This window comes from Perissodus microlepis, chromosome 14, assembly GCF_051167445.1.
Source record: "Perissodus microlepis isolate ML-2025 ecotype Zambia chromosome 14, ASM5116744v1, whole genome shotgun sequence".
NCBI classification, from domain to species: domain Eukaryota; kingdom Metazoa; phylum Chordata; class Actinopteri; order Cichliformes; family Cichlidae; genus Perissodus; species Perissodus microlepis.
This window is the reverse complement of record NC_140474.1, coordinates 22,582,344-22,604,085: the sequence shown is the minus strand read 5'-3', so window position 1 is coordinate 22,604,085 and position 21,742 is coordinate 22,582,344. Positions and strand designations below refer to the sequence as shown.

The window sequence follows — 21,742 nt, the reverse complement described above, 5'->3', positions numbered from 1 at the left end:
ATCATGACCAGAACAAATGCCATTATTCAACGGGTCCATCTTGCGCAACCAGTGGCTATCTCAGCAAGCCAGACCAAACCTACTTTGACAGGTCAAATAAGAGGCCCAGAGCAAACTACAAAGACGATAAGAGCCACATCTCTGATAACACCCTACACTACACCTACCACTACCTCCCTACACCCATAAACCAGCTGTGATACTGGTGACTGGTCTTAATCAGTGTTTTTTTTTGTTTTGTTTTTTTTGTCACTATCTGGACTTTTGTTTCTGTAATTTGAGGTCATCACAGTTTTTAATTTACTATTTTTATATCTTATAAGCACAGAAGAGCACCTTTTAAATTTCAGTTGTTTTATTTTATCTTTTGTTTGTTAAAGGTCTAGTATTAATCACAGAAAGAGGCTTACTGTCACAATATTATCATTTGTGAAAAACCTCTGTGTGCAGCTGATGGCTAAAATGTTTTTTCCTTTGATTCAGATTTCTTGTATCCAAAGTAGAATAAAAATATTGAATAACTATACCAGTGCAAGTTTAGCACTGTATGGTTGAAAATAACATTTGTTTTTGGAGGTTATTTAAATATATTGTGATATATATCGTGTATCATGATATAGCCAAAATATATTGTGAAAACGTGCCAAATACTTTATTCTGCTATTGACTGTTGTTTTAAGCTTCTTGTACCGCAGATAGTGAGCATGGACTCTGCTACAGTAGTCAGCTGGTGTCTGATCCAAGCATGACACATTTGAATGGTCTTCATATTGTATGTGCTATGTGGCAGAAAGCTATATTGCAGTGTCAAAACCCCCAAAAATGCACAGGTTGAGCAAAATGCAAGAACTCAAATGGAGTCTGAGCTTTTGTTTTTAATTAATTAACTAATTAATTGATTTTAAACTTTACTTTGAGAAATTTGTTGTCCAAGAACAGAAAAAATAAATATCAGAAGCTTCTCATTTTAGCTGTATTTGCATATGGGGAAAAATGCTCACAGCTCATTTTGAGTTCTTTCGTAGACCTGAAACAGGCCAAGTATAAAATCACTCTTACTGTAATATATTTACATTTCAAGTAGAGTTAGCAGTTATTCTCAGAAGGTTAACACTGTAAGTCTGTCTTTTGGAATTAAAACAAGCTTAAAATAAACCAGGACTAGTACTTTATCTGCTTTTTTTTTTTTTAGATCTGTCTTGTCTGTCTTGAATGCTACCATTCTTATTCAAGGTTTGGGTTCAATGAAAGGTCACTGTCACATTACTTTTGAGTTACTTGTCCCATCAATGCTATTCACACCCGTCAAAATTTGTAAAGGCTGATTAAGAGGTATACACCATCAGCCTGAATTCAACCACATTTTCTCCCCAGTTAGCCAGTCACTGTAAACGCTTTTCTTGTACAGAAATTAACTAGAGACTGTAGCAGCAAGTGCTGTTTCTCATGCTTGATTTAGATAAGCATGGCTGTTTTATATTCTGGAAAACTTGAATAACCCATTAGCTGCGAGCATTGGCCCTGACTGATGGCTCCAGTCCATGTGTGGATTGGGCTGCCTCAGCAGCAGTGGTAAAAGATTTAAGAGCGCCAACCTTCAGGCAGGTTCTTCTCTGCTGATAACCACGGGGGATAGCCTAACGCATGCTGCCCTTAACTTATCCTGACTAATTTATAGTGTGGCTCGCTCAGGGCACATTTCCAATGCTAGACTTCAGAGCACGCTGCAGCCTCTCACAGCTGGCTGAAGAGACTAAAGGAGCTCCGCCAGGACTCCAGAGGCTGCCACTGAGACCTGTGCCTGCCATTCTGGGCCAGTATGGCTTGGCTCTGATCAGAATGAAGTCAAAGGGAGTCATCTTAGGGAGAACACAGGGAGCGACAGGAGTAATGATAGCTCTGCCTGATAGTTTCACTTAATACACGGGACTGTTCCTGAGTATTAATCAGGAAAAAACAATTGTAGTTGTTTGTGAATTAAAGCACATATTGTCTACAATTTCATATAATCCAATTGCTAACACATAGATCCTGTGTAATAACCAACAGTTTGTTTGTTTTCTCGATAAAGTTCCACGAGAATATTGTTTTCCTGCATGTCAAACGATGAAAACAATCAGCTCTGTGTTAAAAACAAAAAGGTGCAGGAACCTCACTATTAACACATCCTATTATGCCTGTTCAAGAAGAAGAGTAATTTTCCTTCCTGTGCAGACCCAACAGTTTCTTGCTTAAGAGCGTATTTCTTAAGAAATATCTTAAAACTGGTTCAAGAAGAGTCACACAAATCACTGTAAAGATGCTGACTGTGTTATCTTGGGATGCAGTTTGTGTTAAGCTAACTAGTTACTGAGATGTATTCGTATTAGGGTTGACACGATACTAGAATTTCATATTTAATACCAATACCCGGGAACATACTTGATACTGTTTTCAGCACCATTTCAGTAAATTTTGACTCATCTAATTTTCCTCATTTATAACTTACAGTTAACAAATTAAATATTTCAGATTAAGTAATAGTTTTATTATACATTTTTTACAAATTATTTAGACAATTTTTTATTACAGATTTTTTATTACAGATTGTCAAAATACATTTACAAACTCACTAATAAACAAAGAATAATGAAATTATTCTAGAAGGAGAGCATTATGGAAAAGTTAAAAATGAACTTTGGATAAAGCGTGGTATTAGTTACGCTGAAATAAAGGAGGTATAAAAAACAGCACTCACCAGAGTTGGGCAGTAATGCGTTACAAGTAATGCGTTACAAGTAATGCGTTACTGTAATCCAATTACTTTTTTCATGTAATGAATAAAGTAAGGGATTACTATTACAAAAAGTAATTAGATTACTGTTACTTTCCCGTAAGCATGCTGCATTACTGCATTACTAAACTGTGATTTTGTTTGTGAGAGTGTCTCATGACAATGACATGTTTTTAAAAAGTAACTAAGTGAGAAAGTAACTAATTACTTTTGAAAATAAGTAAACAATAAAGTAATGGGATTACTTTCTTTGAGAAGTAATCAGTAATTAGTAACCAATTACTATTTTCAAGTAACTTGACCAACACTTGCAATGACTGTGTAAGATTGAACTATTCAATTCAATTCATTTCAATTTTATTTATATAGCGCCAAATCACAACAACAGTCGCCTGAAGCCGCTTTATATTGTACAGTAGATCGTAGAATAATAGATACAGAGAAAAACCCAACAATCACACGGCCCCCTATGAGCAAGCACTTTGGCGACAGTGGGAAGGAAGAACTCCCTTTTAACAGGAAGAAACCTCCAGTAGAACCAGGCTCAGCGAGGGGCGGGGCCATCTGCTGCGACCGGTTGGGGTTAGAGAAGGAAAACAGGATAAAGACATGCTGTGGAAGAGAGACAGAGATTAATAGCAGGTACGATTCAATGCAGAGAGGTCTATTAACACATAGTGAGTGAGAAAGGTGACTGGAAAGAAAAAACTCAATGCATCATGGGAATCCCCCAGCACCCTACGTCTATTGCAGCAAAACTAAGGGAGGATTCAGGGTCACCTGGTCCAGCCCTAACTATATGCTTTAGCAAAAAGGAAAGTTTTAAGCCTAACCTTAAAAGTAGAGATAGTTTCTGTTTCCTGAATCCAAACTGGAAGCTGGTTCCACAGAAGAGGGGCCTGAAAACTGAAGGCTCTCCCTCCCATTCTACTTTTAAATACTCTAGGAACAACAAGTAGGCCTGCAGTGCGAGAGCGAAGTGCTCTAATAGGGTGATATGGTACTACAAGGTCATTAAGATAAGATGGGGCCTGATTATTTAACATGTATGTGAGGAGCAGGATTTTGAATTCAATTCTGGATTTAACAGGAAGCCAATGAAGGGAAGCCAAAACAGGAGAAATATGCTCTCTCTTTCTAGTCCCTGTCAGGACTCTTGCTGCAGCATTTTGGATTAATTGAAGGCTTTTCAATTAATCACTAGTCAACTAGTCACTGCCTGCATTTTAAAGCTGATCTTACAGGTAGCTACAACTAAACAATAAATGTAATACAATAAATAATAAATTTTCTTAAATGTAGAAAAATTCAAGTTTGTCATCTTGTCTACATTTGTCTGCAGCCTCTCTCTCGTCCACTGTTCACTGCTCTGCCTCAGTCCGTAGCTCTTCACTTCTTCAGCTCTGCTGGTCAGGCCTGAAACTGTCTGATTAATCACTCTTTTTTGCTCTTTATTATTTCTCCAAACTCTGGATTTTCTGCTCATCTTTTATCTAACTTTAGTCCGCTAGCTGCTATGTTAATGATAACAGGTGGGTAATGTGGCTAACAGATTATTGCTAATGGGTAAAAGGCTAATGTAAATGTGTGCGCTTGCCAGGTTAACATTTATGATAACGGTTTAATCCTTCAATATTTATAAAATGGGAGCTTTACTGACCTCTTTAAATTCCTCCAAAAGTGTTGTTCAGTGTTATGAATGTTAACTACTTCAACAGAGAGAAATGGAGCCATGTGCCTGTCTGTCTGCAGTGGTGCTGATGTTGATACTATTGCAATTGAGGATCTAATTCAATTTTCATTTTAGTAACAAAAAAAACCCACATTTGCCAAAAAGGATTCCCCTTAAAAGTGACTTTGAAGTACTTAAAATAAATAACCGGGAACTTAAACTTGAACAGCGATGATATATGGGGTCATCACAGCTTAACATTATTTATTGTGATTTAATGTACAAGAAAAGAAATATTCTAGTCTTGGCTACCAAAGATAATTTCTTATGCTTATAGATTTGGTAAACTTGGTTGGAAAATGTTACTGGGCCTTTGTGTGCTGTCAGCGTGACAACATCAATCATGAAGCCGGATTTTGTTGGCAGTAAATCAATACATTGCACCCTTTGGAGTTTCAGGAATGATTCATGAGTTACCAACAATAACAGAGACAGCAGAGCAATTATCTAATTAAAAAGTGGTTTTGCTGTACAGGGCACAAGACATTGATTTTAATTGCATGTGATAAGTCTAACATAGTAAACGGGCTTTCTGTGTCTCAGCATAAGGTCGAAGGTTGGCAGAAGGAGCTCCCAGATTCATTAGCTAATTAAAGCTGGTTTCCTAAGTGGGAGTTTTAGGTGTTGAGCTCTCTGCAGCACCTTCTTACTCTAAGACTTCAGCACGAGAAGCCTGCTGAGCTCCGAGTTCCTTAATGAGGGCTAGACCATAGATTTCTCTGATGGAAGGTTCCCCAGCGTCAAAATCGCCCAATTATATGCGCCTGTGGGGGGAAAATATATAAAATTATTAAGCTGATCATCGTTAATTAAACCTGAGGGAATTTGATCCAGTGCAGGGACTGTAGCTGAAAGTTGTTTGGACTCAAAGATAATTGGTGTATAGAGTGAAGAGAATTTAAGAGACAGGTGAAGAACTGCATGTGAAAAAGTCTCGCTAACCGCTTGTTTGACATCACAATGAATCCCTGTTGGCGAGAAGTAGTTTTTGTTTTTCTGGATGAGCCACTAAGAAGAAAAACTCAGATTTAAGGGGTAAGAACAACAGCAGGATAAAAAAAATAGACCACCAGACATTAGCTTGGAGGCTTGGTGTCTTGATTTCTAAGGTGTCCTGTGCAGAGGTGCATGAGGCAGATGTGCTGCACGGTGATGTGAATATAGAGCCATGTCGACTATATTGGCTTGCCACATATCAATTACAGTATATTATGTCCATCTTGTTTTTTTTCTTCAGAGTACATAATTAATCAGAGAATCAGTGCATGTGATTCCCTTTGACATGCTGTCATTAGCTTTGAACCTGCCAGTGAAACGCCCCTAATTAGTGGAGATGCATTCAGTAACCCTGGTAATGAGTACATACATCATTATCACCATTATTTCTCATAGTTACTGCACATGAATCAATCCAATTGTTATTTTCTTTATGCACTGGATTTAATGAATGCAGTGATCTCCTAGATGATGTACTTGCAGGTGTACTGATCTTTAAAAAAAAAGTTAAAATGGCATATAAAAATGGACTAATATGATATTGTAGTTTTAACACAGTTCAGCGTGATTATTTTCAAACCTGCATTAGAAACAGTGTAGCATGTGTACTCACCTTTCACACAAGTCTCTTGAATACCAGTAGAAAAGCATTGGCATTTAAAGATATGCAGTAAAATGTCAAATAAGCAATGACACTGAATGCATGCATAGAAAAGTAACAGGTCAAGTAAGGCTTCCAGCTTAGTAGTGTTCATCTTAATAAAAGAAAAAGCAAGGCACCTTTGACATTTCAACTCAAGCCTGCATGATCTGCTGGCCTCTTAAATTATCGGTTATGTCTTATTTGTATTATTTATCCTTCCACTCGTCCTCGATTCAGCTATGCGGCAGCATTTAAAAGAGAACTTCGGGCACAGAAAGATGACACCGTCATCACAGTGTTGACACACCGACTGCGTGTCTGCTGATGCTACATTATAGAGGTGTCACTGACTCAACAGAGCAATGACTTTGCAGCGATAAACAGAAAGGTGGTGACTGACAAGATGTCGCCACTGACAACGCCATCACCAAATCCAAAGGCAATTTTCAGTTTAATGAAAGCTCTTTGCAAGCATCTGGGAAGAAACCAGACATGCTCTGACCCTAAAACACAAACGTTCCAGGCTATAATGTAAGCAAGGTATTTCTCAAGAGTTTTTCTCGGCTATAAATCCCTACTACCACCTTGTTGACATGTATCTGCCAAGGACTCCTGTTCAGTGCAGGACATTATGTAAAGTGGTGCAATAAACATGTAACTGAAAAAAACAAAAAATAAAACACACACTTAAATTCTACTTGCCAGATGTTTAAATCTATCACATGGTAAAACAATTTGACACAGAACCAATTCTTTCTGATAAAAGAAAATATGGGCTTTTTACTTCAGGAGGATCTTTGTGATTGTCCTCAGAAGGACAATAATCAAATTCTTGTCCAGGTGGAGTCTACAGCTTTTATTGCCATTCAGAAGATCTACGAGTTAGTGCGCATCAGAACAAAATGTCTGTGCGTTTACTTGCCATAGGACTGTACAATATGGATTAATGCATTATTCTAAAGGTATTAAATATAAAAGAATCTAGGATATATGCATGAAATTTTTCTATATATTAGTAGTAGTAAGGCAAGATGTACAGGATCTTAGGAAATAAATAAATGGCAAAGCAGTAACCAGAGTATTCGGTTCTTAAGTGATGACGTATGAACCCTGGGTCCAAACTACTCTTCGTTTATTAAGGCTTTTTTAAAAACATGTTTTAATGCTGTGGATGGATTATCTCAGTTGTTCTCCTGACCGAAGTTTGGTCCGTTCACAGCATCCTGCCATGCGATTGCATTTGTCCGTAACCATCAGGAATCCTCGCGTCAACTTTTATTGAGTAGAAAAAAAGTTAGCGTTCATGCCCCAGCTGCTGTTGAGTTTTCTGTCCTCATTTATGTCGGAAGTGATAGCAGAGCTGTACGTTTTAATTTTTCAGAAATCCCTCTGTCACTAGTGAGCTAACTGTCTGCTAACTATGAACTAAATCATGTTTCTCATAGATGGCTGAATGTTAAAATTCATTGTTACACCTGGTAGAGCAGCCACACTGGTCACTTTATTAAAGATGAAAGAATTTAGACAGTTTTTGTGATGCCGCAGTGTTTTTTTAAATTTGGGACCTGAAGCGAAGTTTGGATTCATCATAGTCATTGAAGAAAACATGCTCTATTGCTTCTTTTTAAACTTTTGTCTGTAATTAAGTAATCTGAACTGGTTTTCTGCTCTTGTGAGCAGGATCACATAAAGTATACTGTTTCTTCATCTGTGAGGTTTTACAGGTTACAACAACTAATGGTTGATTTACATATGATTAAGACTGCTGCATAGAGTCTTTATAGATTCTGCGATGTAATCTATGCAAGTGGCCGACAAAAGCACTGGTCGCAATTTTTTTCCTCCTTTGTCGCCCTTTTTAAAAAAATCCTCTTATTCAGAGGCAAACACATTTGTACCTTCAACTTTTTCCACATCTTTGTCCTCATATCCGTTTCAGTAGTTTCAGCAATCTCCATCTCGGAATTTGTTGAGATCTGTGAATCCTTATATTGCAGGTTTAGTTGTTATTGCTAATATTGACGTGATGATTATTATTCTTGCACTTATCCTGAGAAAAACTGTCCAAAACGTAGGCCGATATGCATAAAAGAAATCGAGATATTGATGGCCAGTTGGGGGCTACATGACTGTGATGTGTATTTAAACCTGAAGGTAAACGTTTACAGTGCTGGCTATGATGTACCTATGGCATAGATTTACCACAAAAGTACAAGTCATTATTGAAATATCTATAGAATTGAAAGAATGGGTTGTTCTAAAGAACTCAATTAATTTGAATGTGGTGCTCTAAAAGGACGGCACTGATGCAACAGTCAATTCATGAAATTTCTTCTCTTTAAGATATTCTATGATCAGTAAGTGGTATTATTGTAAAGTGGAACCACAGCAACTTAGCCACAAAATGGCAGACCACATAATGTTATTGGGTGGGGTCGCCAAGCGCAGAGGTAGAGTGTGAAGGTCGCTAACACTGTGCAGCGCTCCAAACCTCCTCTGTCAGCTGCAGCTTCATGGGGTGAGTTTCCATGGCTGAGCATGTTCTAAAGGTGTACTGTGTGGGTGGCCCAGCACTTTTGTCCTTGCGTATTACTACTGACAGTAACAAAGTTGAAAAAAGGGGATTTCTTTCTGGAAAGATGTCAATTCACTTTAAGCTAGGTGAGGAAAAACAGTGAAAAAAGCACCTAAAACTCTAATCTTAGCAAAGAGGCCAGAATCAATTCACCACAGGGCTCCAATTTTTTGCTTTTCACTTCAGTCTAAAAGTCTCAGTTTAAAAAAGACACAGTGCCAATTAGAGTGTTGGTAGATGGATTTTGCTACCTTCACACAGAGGTAAGCTAGCAGCTTCCACTTGTTTACTATGTCTGTGCTAAGCTAATTGGTTGCTTGCTGTGGCCTTGTATTTAGCAGACAGACGTGACAGTAGAATCAGTCTTCTCCTCTAGCCATACATTTCTCAAAACAGCAAACTACCCATTTAAACTGCTATTTATAAACGTTGCTGTTATAAATCAAGCAGATTTCCCAATTTTTACACGAAGTTACTCAAACTGGAGCTGTAGCGTGTATATCTTTGCAGCAGCCATTGATTTCTTTTGAGTTTTGACACATGAGAGGTGAGTCATTTCTGCAGTGCCCAGCATCGTGCCCGTAGCGACACAAAAACTTACACGCTAACGCAGTCACACACATAGACTGTATGATCACACAGCCAGCATGAATTTTTTCCTCCAAATGGTAATCAATGGCCTGTAGGATGAAGGAAACCATACTGTATCACCGGACTAAACCACAGGACTGCGAAGAGGCAGAGGCTGAAGAATAGCCGAGGTCAGTCTAACCAGTATCTACTGCATAATGAGCCCCCGTGGGGCTGCCATATTATATGTGGAAATGGTTCCAATTAGGCCATCCAGCTGTAAAGCCTCCAGGATGAGAGGGCTGGACAATAACAAAGTTGGAGGGGATGATATGGATGGGACTGGAGTACAATCAGGTGTTACCTAAGCTCTATTCAGTCACTGTGAGCATGCATTTTACTGCAGATTAAACGAATCAGGGCCTGGATTTCTTTCTCTCCACACCAAATCATTCTAGGTTAAAGACCTATAAATCCACATTATAAAGTGTAATGCTAAAGGCCAGTAATATTATTACTATCACAGTTTTAAAATAAGAACCATAAGAACATTAGATATTATCATGACTTTGATGAATGTATCTGCTAAATTCTGACTGACCTCTAAAGCCCTCTGACCTTTAAAAAATGATTTCTGCTTGGGTGGATTGAGCATAACCATTAAGCAGGTAGAAAGCTCGCCTGCTTAACACAATCATTCATCTCTCTGTAATCATACAATAATGTCAAATGTTTATATGAATTATGTGCTTTTTCATAGTTGTCACTGTTCTTTTGAAAGATTTTCCATTTCAGTGAACTATGGAGGACGCTTTCATTTTCTGACTGTGTACGCTCTCATTATTTTCCTGCATAGTTTCATTGCCACTCCTCACACGTTATCAGTCTTTGTCGCAAAATGTCTTAACATTCATTTGCTTGCAGGGAAGAAAATGGGATAATCATTCTAGGAATAAACCAGTGTTTGAACAAAAAGTATCACACTCTCTTTGGAGAATTTGAAGGGCGGTGCGTTAATGTGATTCTGAGTGGCTGGCGTTCTCTCCTCGCCTCTCTCGTGCTGTGTCATGAGCAGTGTATGTGCCAGCAAGAGGAGAAATGACCCTTTCTCCCTGTAGTGGTGTTGCATTATCAAATAACTTCTGATTGAACATTGGAGAGGATTGTTTTTTCCATCGGCCCACTATTGATTAGCCTCTTTTCCCCAAATCTATGTTTATAGATTTCGATGCGGATCTTGGCCCAAGCAGAACTTAAAATTTAAAACACATGCAGCACAGGCCTAATAATAAAAATATTCGTATATGACAAGGCAGCTTCACACACTTTTCTTAAATTGCTTTTGTTCTGTGTGTGTGTGTGTGTGTGTGTGTGTGTGTGTGAGTGTGTGTGTGTGTGTGTGAGTTTGTCTATAACTTAAACACTCCACGAACTACCGCGTGTTTGTTTTGTCATGCTTGGCGAGCTCAGAACATTTAAATGTCGCCGTTCATTATCAACCTCGCTGCCTTGAATGCAACCGAGTACAGCTATTAATCATCATATCCATTTGTTTGTTTGCTTGCCTGTGCATCCACACACAATCTGCATCTTCTAAAATATGAATTTGTTGAAAGCTGAAAAAAAATAGTGTAGGAATATTTTCAAAATGACAGCCATTTATCCCAAAAGGGGGGCAATCCCACTGCAGACACAAAATGGCACAAGGGGGCTAGTTTTGGTCAGGTTTTCTGCGAATTCTGGGTAAATAACGACTTTCCATGCTAAAAACACAGCTGGCCACAACATCAGTATGGCTCAGCTCCAACTTCAACAGAAAATTTTTGATTTCTTGGTGATACTATAAAGTACAAATCTCCCAAGAAGGCATCTTATAATCTTGACATGTGGCAGTGCAGGAGCAGAAAGACACCGTGTCCTCTTAATGTGGCAGTGTTCAGTACTCTTGGCTAACTCAACCGTCAGGACTGCAACAGTTAAGGCAAGACAACTAATAATAATGTTGTTTAGTCTGCAGATTTCCACCAGGTTGCTGACAGCCCCTGTTTTACTTTAACTTCGAAAAATCTATTTCCGAATGCAATTGGCTGCCCATTTGAAAATAACACACACAGTGTCCATATGTTAAGCTTGAAAACTGAACAAAAAGGCTCTTTTGGAAGGGTTGTTTTGGGCTGTAAAGCTGCAGAGCGAGACGATGTTGCTGTATTCCTTTTTTGCCTCCCACCTGAGGCTGTTGCTGTATTAAGTTGTGGTAGCTGGGCTGGCCACTGACTGCCTAATAACAGACCACACACTGATGTGGTCTGATGGGCTTTGGGGGTGATTTAAGTTCTTTAAAAGCCTTCATGATCTCCAGGTTTGTCCAAGTGCACAAGTCGATACATTTGTATTTGTGCCTGCCGCAGATGGCCTCATGTTGTCTATACGTGTGTGGGTTTCATCACACAGCTCAATACCAACTTTCACAATTCCCCAAGACCTCGCTGAGTCTTGAAGCAGTTCTAGTTATCTAATCTTGCAGGAGCTCACTGTGTGCAGGTACCATACAGCGCTACATTCAGCTGGCTTTCTGGATATATCCCAACATGCCGAGGAGACTGCTGTTATTTGGGTCATGTTGATCAAGGTGGAATGGAGTTATCCAAATGCTGAATTTTCATTGATCTGCTGCATCCATTTAGACCTGTTTTTCTGTGCAGAAAACATGTGTTTTTAATCACGATTTGGCATCCTGTCAGCACGAATTGTGTATTTGTTACAATAATGCTATCTTATCTCTTATTCGACTGGTTTACGCAGAAAACTAGGTTGGTGTGCACTGAATAATTCAGTGTTTAAGAGGGTAACAATAGGAGACATTTCTCATCACAACAATGAAATTGCAAGCGGTTGCATCATAGCACAACATTTCACTCCTTTTAACCTTACAACACGATATCATACACGTCTGAAGAATCTGCTCTGTATACATGTGCGTTACATTTTGCATCCCCATTAAGAACTGCTGCAAGCTACTGTTGCACACAGGCCTTTTAGCATTTCGGAAAAGATCACATTTGAATATTTTTGCGCATATTTTCTGCTTGCGTGTCGTAAAACCAGCCAGCAGTTAGTAGGTGGTGCAGAAGGTCTCTCAGAAGGTCTGAAAACCATGTAGAAATGACTAAACAATAACTCATTCACAAAGCATTTTCATAGGAGATGCTTTTTCAACACATTTTTTTAGGTCAGTCATTTGTATGCTTGCTTGGTTTGTAAGAATTAGCTCTACAAAAAAATGCCAGGGGCACAAATGTAATTGCAGAACAGGGTGGGGAATCCAAGTCAATATTGATGCATTTAAGGGCTTCCGAAAACCACCAAATATGTGTTATTATCTTTGAAGTGCCATTTCCCTTGCGTGTAAGTAATCACGTACAATGATAGTGTGTCATGGCTGGAACTGCATCATCAATCTGAGAATGATTCAGCAGCTAATGCCCTAAATTGAAATGAGAGAAAACGCAGACCGCCGAATTTCTGCTTAGTGTCATTACAGAACAAAGCTTGTGCCACAAAGGGCAGAAGAAATGCTGCGAAAGGCTTACAGTAGATTTAGAGCAACAATGATGAGCAAAGCCTTTGCTGTATTAAGGGTAACAAGCTCATCCTGCATCATCTTAGGCAGGAAATTCAAGGATCGCCTACTTTGCAGGCACAAGTAGAAAATACAGTGGGTGCTTTTTTTTCTTTTCTATATTTTAAAGGTGCATTCTCACTTAATAATTTATGTTCCAATTTCTTGCTCAACACACACACACACACACACACACACACAAATTCGGTCTCTAATGTGTTCATCATCCAGGGCACAGGAGAGACGCAGTATGCTAGAACAGAATAGCAAAAGCACTTACTGTTAATAACAATGTTTGGAGGTGGGATACACAAAAAGATTGCCTATTGTAAATATGTTGTGCAGCTTGGGGCCAGGATACACAGACACTGCTGCATTGTCTACCTCAATGCAGGAGATTATCACAGCTTCAGCATTCAGACTAAAGACCGAGGCACATTAAGGCACGTGTTTTGCGCATGGTGTTACCTGTGATTGATGACTGAAGTGTTCATTACCCGAGTCCCTATACTCCACTATTACACTGTCTGACAGGCTCCATAAACACATGAACAGCTATGTGCTTAAGCTGTAATTGTATAGCACAGGAGTCCAGTGGAGCAGCAACATAAAGCATCATCAGCCTTACATCATACACCAATCAGGCACAACATTATGACCACCTGCCTAACATTGTGTTGCTCCGCCTTTTGCTGCAAGAACAGCCCTGACCCATAGAGACATAGACTCCACTAGACTTCTGAAGGTGTGCTGTGGTATCTGGCACCAAGATGTTAGCAAGTTTTGATGTCGGGCCTCAATGGATTGGAATTGTTTGTCCACCACATCTCAGAAATGCTCGATTGGATTGAGATCTGGGGTTATTTGGGGGCCAAATCAACACCTCAAACTCATTGTTGTGCTCGTCAAACCATTCCTGAATAATTTTTGCTTTATGGCAGAGTGCATTATCCTGCTGAAAGAGGCCTCAGGCATCACAGAATACTGGATGGCAGGACCCAAGCTTTCCCAACAGAACGTTGTCCAAAGCATCACACTGCCTCTAGGCTTGCCTTCTTCCCACAGTGCATCCTAATGCTCTGACCCAGCCACCACGACTTGGCCCTTGTCATCAAACTCACTCAAATCCTTACGCTTGCCCATTTTCCCTGCTTCTAACATCAACCTTGTTTAGAAATGAAACACAGACAAAAAAGAAAAATGTAAAATAATCTTTTTATAGACTTAATTCAGTTTTGTGTAATGCTATTTCACCCCTGCTTGTGTTTCACAGACTACTGGAGTTCATCTTTATGAATTAATGTTTACTTTCAGAGTTGACTGAGTCGCTGATTGAGTCATTTATTCATCGTATAAAAGCAAAATGTGCATCGCAGTTATTTACTGTTGTCATTATTTTGGGTTTCTGTTTAGTTACTTCCTGATTTAATTTGAAATCACTCACTTGAGTTTCAGTAGTTTTACTTCTAATCTTGGTTTTGTTTCCCTGCTTTTTTTAAACGCCACCTGCCAGTAGTTATGAATCACTCTCTCCAGATTGTCTTGTCATTCTTCACAGCCAAGCTTTCCTGTCGCTTTCAGAGCTATATTTTCCATGTTTTCTTTTGTTTCTGATTTGCATTTGTTTATGGATCATTGTTCAGACTCAGACTCTGCCTGAGCGCCTGTGTGACCTCAAGATAGTCGATTACAGATTTCGATTTTGGATTTTATCTCTGCCGCCCATGTCCAGCATTCGGATCATCTGCCCAGTGAATCTGTTACAATAGTTAATGGTGCGGTCATAAAATGTCTTGTCTTGAGCTGAAAACCACAGCAGTGTTGTGACAGGGACAGTATCAAAATCCCACGTTTGAAAAAAGATGGAAACTTCTTAGTTGCCTGACTAATGTTTCTTTCTTTAAATACTAGTAGACTGCCATGTCTGAAAATATACTGGCTGGCTGTTGCTTTGATGACATATTGCCTGAAAAGCATGCTTTATGTTGTAGCTATTTTTATAAACCACTGGTGTGTGTATTTTTTTTATTACTAACCAGGCAAAGGAGAAGGAGCTTCTGTATATTCAATATGCCCCCCGGTGGCATGAGCTTCTCCAGGCTTACTGTCTCAACTCCTCTCTTCTTTCTCTGCCAAACTCTATCATGAACACACACATGCACATAATTTCATCTTCCTTCCCTTCTTCTTACTCTCCTGTCCTCCTCCAACTCCACCTCATCTCCCAACCCTTTCTCTCACAGGCAATTTCTCCCTGCCTCTTATTTATTAACTCTCTCCTCTTCTCCACCCCGTCTCTAGCCTCACTTCTTTCCCCTCCTTTCTTTCATTTATCTCCCTTATGCTCTTTCTTCTTCTGTCTTTTTCTGACTGTCTTTTTCTTGTGGGTGGATGAGGAGCTGGGGGTGGGGGGGTTGCACTGGGGTGTTTCTGTGTGGCCGTCTGCAGATCTGGAAAGGACATCCTCTCAGTTTAATTCAAGTCAACCCCGGCCTCCTGGTGCTCCAAGACGCAACGCAGCATGTGTGACAGCTCTACAGAGACAGCCAGAAGGAAGAGACAAGTCTCATCTGCATATATGCATGTGTATGTTTATGTGTGCGTGTTTGCCTGCTTAAGCTCATGTCTGTGTGTGAGAAGGAGGAGTGTGTTTGAGCCAAGCATCTTTCAGCAGTTCCCTGCAGATGGAAAGAGTTAATTTCACCCTGGCAGCAATCATGGCTGTCCATAAATCTATGATGAGAAGCTGCTATGTTGATTAGTCGGCGCTAATTAAAGGGGTTTGGAGTGCTATCTAAATTATTACACAACATAAGCTATTTGCTCTAAGCTTGGTGGAGAGACTGTAAATAAAGCTATGATCATGAAGTGTTATAGTGTTGTGCCACCTTTTTTTTTTTTTTACATGTTAGAGGAGGCAGTTTGCCTTTAAGGACACCGACAGTGGCAGTATTCTTTAAAAAGTCCAAGAAAGTTAACTCCTGTCGTTTAAACATGTAGTGCATAGTGCAAGGTTGTTGTGTTGAATATTGTAAGGCCTTGCTCTTAGAGTCTGCTAAATGCTTTTTGATGATCAGTCTCGGCACAGACCGTGCAGATATGTAAGTGCACTTACAGACCTCTGCAATTACATCATTACAGCTGATGCATGGACCTGTATGTGCATTTGACACAGCTCCTTGTTTGTTGTTTGGCTTTTTGGTCTGTTACCCTGAAGTCAGTCATTTTCTTTTCTGCCAAAACATTTACATTTAAGACAGAAGAATATCACATTTGGCTTTATACTCAAGAGCAGGCACATTTGGCATTTATCTGCATCCATGATCTCCATGTACTTGCGCAGATATCCGCTAATTAATGGTTGTGGACAGTGTGCAGAGGAGATCCTGTGTGGATTCTGTGGCTAAATGCTGAAGTCAGTGTGCTTACACAACCCTGTTGCTGAATAAATGCAATGATTTTGTAATATAATGCAGTCTTTTTATGTGTTAAATTGTGTTGGAGAAATCCTGAGAGGTTTTCACTCATGTGGTATTACCACTTAGTAGACCCAGTTGTGATATGCAGGGTGATTCACTGCAAATTGGTGCAGATGAAAACAGAGGGGACTACACACATTTACGGAGCGTATTAGGACGAGTTTATGATTTTTTTCACTAGCCTAATCTCTTCCAGATAAGGTGAGCACAAATTTTTCCCCTTTAGTCACAAAAAAGGAGCAGCAAGATCTTGTCCTGACAGGCCTTGGAGCATCCACAAATGCAAACAGGAGATGCCTAATCATGGTGAGCTGCAGGGTCAAGTCAAGGTATCGCGCAGCTTATGAATCAAATAAGTTTCACGAATTTATTTATAAAGGTTTCTGAGGGGAACCTCATGAGAATACAGTCAATAATTGTTGAAGAATTTCCGATTATGAAAAGTGAAGAGTAGGGATGGGTACCGGTATCCGGTGCCATGATGGCACCGGTTCTGACATAAACGGTAGTAAGCAGACCGAAAAGCAGCGCACATTTCGGTGCTTTGTTTCGGTGCTTTTTTTCCTGAGCTGTGATACACTTTAGATTCTAGCCAATCATTTTACGTTTCCGAGGATAGTAGGCGGGGCCAGGTACGTACGTTCTTTTAGAGCAGAGCTACAGATTAAAAATGCCCAAGGAGAAGCGGTCAAAGTCTGGCTGTACTTCACAGCAAAATATGCAAACTCAGCAGCCTGCAACAAGTGCTTTAAGCTGATACTGTGATACTGTCAAAGGAGGTAACACCTCAAATCTGATGAAACACCTGGCGACGCATAGCGTTTTTTTTTAAAGCTGAGAAATGCGCCGTATTTGATAGCTTGCTGCGAGACCTCACACCGAGCACATCTACTGCGGGTGTGGTGCCTGTTATCGGACCCGGAGTTAGCAACATCCCCCAAAAACACGAAGAGGAGAGTCCTGGCCCCTAGCCCTGCCAGTGTAGCAGAAATGATGATGGATGATGATGGCAGCAGCAGCCGTTCTTCTCTGCGTGAGTAGCTTAATGTTGTTCGTGTGTAATTTATGTTGAGTAGGCTAACCACGTTATTGAATTAATGCATGTAAGGTGAACTAGCAAACACCGTCGTAGTTACATGAGGCTGTCTTCTTGTTTGATGGCAGATACTCCCTTCACCCTGGCCAAAAAGGCTAAAATGACCAAAGAAAAAGTGGAAAACAGCTAAACATGAGAGGTTTTTGGACAAAGTTTGTGTTTTTTCCATTGTTTAAGCACTGCTGCCAGCCAAAAGTGATACCATATATGCCCTCTAGCTGCAGAAAAGGCTAACATTGTTATCTTTTTACAAAAAAAACAGCTGAACATGAGAGGTTTTTGGACCAATTTTGTGTTCTCTATTCTTTAAGCACCGGTTTGAGCACCGTTTAAGCACCGGCACCGTTTCAAAAGTACCGGTTTGGCACCGGTATCGGATAAAACCTAAACGATACCCATCCCTAGTGAAGAGTTCACGAAAGTCAGCAGTGATCTAAACTAAGAATGTCTCTGCAGAAGTTTGTGGAAGACCATCCAGCACTAATCTGTTGTTGTCACCTTCCCGAAGGAGGTTATGTTTTGTGTGACTGTAATCACCATAGCTTTGAATGAATACTGATAAAACTTTGTAGGGGTGTAGAGTGGGGTCATGTTAGCAATCAATTAAAATTTGGCTTACATCATCCAAGGTACACCTTAAAGTACATTAAAAAAGGATAAAGGAAGCCAAATGACTGTACAGAAAAAACAAATACTACATCAGTGAAAGTAAATAACACCTAGAGCGTGAACAGCCTTGATGGTTTGTGCTCTCGAAATTAACAAAAAATATGTCAAACTTGTGTCTTTGCCAAATCAAAAGTAATGGTAGGCCTGTTAACCTCGACTGTCCAAACAAAAACCTAGTAGCACACTAAGAAAATAGCTGCTTGTAGTAAAAGGACATCTAAGAGCTGTATTTATAGTCTACCTTTTTACAAAAGCATGAATTTCTATTAAACCACTTTTTTCAGTGAATTTTTGTTTCTACCGGATTTCGCTTTATGAATTAAACCCTTAAACCCTAAATATCAGGCATGTTTAATTAGTTGGTGTTTTGATCTTAGTTAATGGTCCATAATTTATCTAAGACCTATATATCCAACCCAGTTATACTGCAAAGCGGTAGCAGTGGGTTACATATATGCAGTAGTACGGCGATGTAGTAACTTGCGATATTTTATTTCAAGCTAACTTGAAAATAATTACAAAAAAGTGTTTAAAGAGACATTTTGAACACATTTACATGTAAATATTAGCCACCTAGCCATAGCCATAGAGCAGGGGTGTTGAACTCCAGGCCTTGAGGCCCGGTGTCCTGCAGGTTTTAGATCTCACCCTGGGTCAACACACCTGAATCAAATGATTAGTTCATTAGCAGGCCTCTGGAGAACTTCAAGACATGTTGAGGAGGTCATTTAGCCATTTAAATCAGCTGTGTTGGATCAAGGACACATCTAAAACCTCCAGGACACTGGCTGTCGAGGCCTGGAGTTCGACACCTGTGCCATAGAGGGACTGGAATGTACTTCATACCTTCCTTGTTCACTACCGATTTCTTGGCTTCAAACATATTGTCTCCCCCTGCTGGTACTACAACTTTGTGTCCATTTCACGCTTTAGAGAGGCAAAGTGTGAAATGGACTTGGTTGACCTGCGTGTGCATTACATGCACATCCGTGATATCCTAGTGCTAACATGTTTTATTTTGTTCATGTTTTATGACAGTAAAAAGCTTAGAGCCATCATATCTATATTTATATCTATATTTTCTTTGAGAGCTGTAAGGAGGAGAAATCTGAGTCTGCGAGTGATTTAACATTGAAATCTTTTCCAGTTGTTGTTCTCCCCTCACCGTCTAATCATTTGCAGCTTTTACACCTTTAGATTATTGCCTCGGCTTTGTCATCAGCAGCCCTGGGTCTTTGAGCTCTCGCACCTTGCCTTCCCCATCTTACTCCCCTACCCAGCCTTCTCCCGCTGCTGTTCTCTACATATATATCAACCTCTAATAATATCAGAGGCCAGGGGGATCATAGACAGAGCAGGTAAGTGGATCTGCCAGATCATTTTGCCCCTGTCGTCTACCTAATTCCTCGGCTGGATTTTCTGGGAAATGTAACTTCTATTGGACAGGAAACAAGACATAAAGAAGAAAGACAGCCGTGATAGAGTGAGGCTGAGAGTAAGAAAGATTTAACCACATCCTTTGAGTGTTAAATTTAGCTCTCCTGTAGAAAAATAGATAAATAAAGCTGCTGTGTAAGTAACAGGAAAAAAAGAGAACAAAGCAAGATTGCCAGGTTTAGCCCAGCTGTTTCTAAGAGATACACACAGATAAAATCTATTGTGATATATTGGAAAAACACTTCTAGCTACATTTGCATTGCACCTAACAAGAAAGTCAATATCTTATCTATCTCATATTGTTCATTATGTTTATGAACTCAATTTCTTTCTGTTTTGCTATGAAAAACATATGAAATAGGTAGCATCACATGATCAGTTGTGCGAAAATGTGTTCACCCGAGCACCACGAGAACAATGCGATACTCACAAGCAGTGCTGTCCCCTTCCACTGCAGGTACAGGCGCCTCCTAGAGCGTATTCCCTTCTTCCTTGCTCTTTGTCTCAGGCCTGCCGTTAATTGGCGTCCTTCGGGGAGCAGAGATATGTTTGTGTGTGGGTGTAGCTGGTCAAGCTGAGTGGAAGCCGTGACACGGGGGTGACATCCGAACTCCTGCAACAGTTCCACTTCCTCTGGGCTGGCCCCTGGGGAAACAAGAGCACGAGAGATGTGAGTAAGAATGGTCCTCCTCTTGCTAATACAATGAGGGGCATTGAGGGAAGGGAACGAGCAGGATGGTTGCTGGGCGGAGGAGCTGCCACACTACGAGAGCCACGCGGTCATTCTCGGTGGCCGTGTGACAGATTTTCTGTTTGCATCTGGACAGCTGTCAGGGAAGATAATCATTGTGTGTGTGTGTCTGTTCCCAGCTTAAGCTGCATGCTGCTTGACAGACAAGAAATAGTTTTTTAACTCAAGGGGTGTGTCTCATGGAGCGCAATCTGCTAGTCTGTGTTTTGGTCAAGCTGTAAGTCAGGCACCTGCATGGCCTCCAAGAAAAATTATTATTTTATTTTGTTTTGCTCCCTGGGGAAAAAATGAATCACAAAAAAGCACTTTAACAACTTGTTCAACCCATCAGCTATTAATAGCTGCCTTCCTCTTATGCGTGGCCTCTGGGGAGCATCATTTCAAAATGTCCATTTGGAAGAAATGAAAGAAACACACCAGCTGCACTTCTCACTCACTCTACCACAATTCCTCTACATGCCTCCTCCCCTCCTCGTCCTCTACCGCTCTCCATTATTGATGAGACTTCCTCTGGCGTCCTCATCTGCCACTGTGTTGGTTGTACACGCCTGTGGGCAGCCGCTGCGGATGTACAAGGGGAACAGCTGATGCCACACGAGGCAAAATAAGACAAGGGTCGGACACGTTAACAGCCTATTGACAGGGTGCAATCCAGAGGGCATGCTATGCTGCAGGCTTGTTATTGGCTTAATTTAAATTCAACAGGGGCTGTTTATAAGGGGAGCATGCAATTATCTCAAAAACACGGGAAATGCCCCTTCTGTTGGACTCATCCCGAGCACAAGAATGTGAAGCACGCTCGGCAGCATAAAATGGGAACAACTAAAAAGGAAGCCATGAAGCTACTGTAATTGAGGTGGAAGAATCAGCTAGTACAAAGACAGCCTGAAAGACGTCAGAGATGAATATCCCCCACATTGAGGATGACCTGCACATTACACTACTTCAGTATTTCTGTATTATACCTTCTTGTCACGTTTTCTTAGATTTATAGTGTTTATATTATTTATTAATGCAATTTCCACTACTCTCTTATGCAATTTCAGTCTTCATTTTTTTTTATTCATTCTGTTTTTTTATATCGCTGTTGTACGTGTATATTTTTTATCTCACAGTATGAGGACCTTTTACTCTGACTTTGTTGTTTATTTATTGTAGACTATACTATTTTTATTTTTTCCACATTCAAACTATCCATCTATCGGCAAAGCAAAAAGAACCCTAAGGTAAATTCATATGTATTCTCCTGGTACCTACAACATCACTCACAAACACGCGCCCTCTGTCTCCATCACACAATGTTGTATTGTGCTTTGACATGACAGAGATGAAAGACTGCAAACCTGCTCCTCTTGCACAACAGGGAACAATATATCATTGTGCTACCAATGCTACTTTATTT

At 40.1% G+C, this 21,742-nt stretch overlaps 1 protein-coding gene across 4 annotated transcripts in view; it reads right to left on the bottom strand.

Annotated features, from left to right (window-relative positions):
• b3gat1a (beta-1,3-glucuronyltransferase 1 (glucuronosyltransferase P) a) overlaps positions 1–21,742 on the bottom strand; it is a 99,409-nt gene that overhangs the window by 34,931 nt on the left and 42,736 nt on the right. For all 4 annotated transcript variants that reach the window (XM_084951032.1, XM_084951031.1, XM_084951033.1 and 1 more), the window contains exon 2: positions 20,020–20,234. The gene's annotated coding sequence lies outside the window, so the exon portion shown is untranslated. The remainder of the gene's footprint in view (positions 1–20,019; positions 20,235–21,742) is intronic.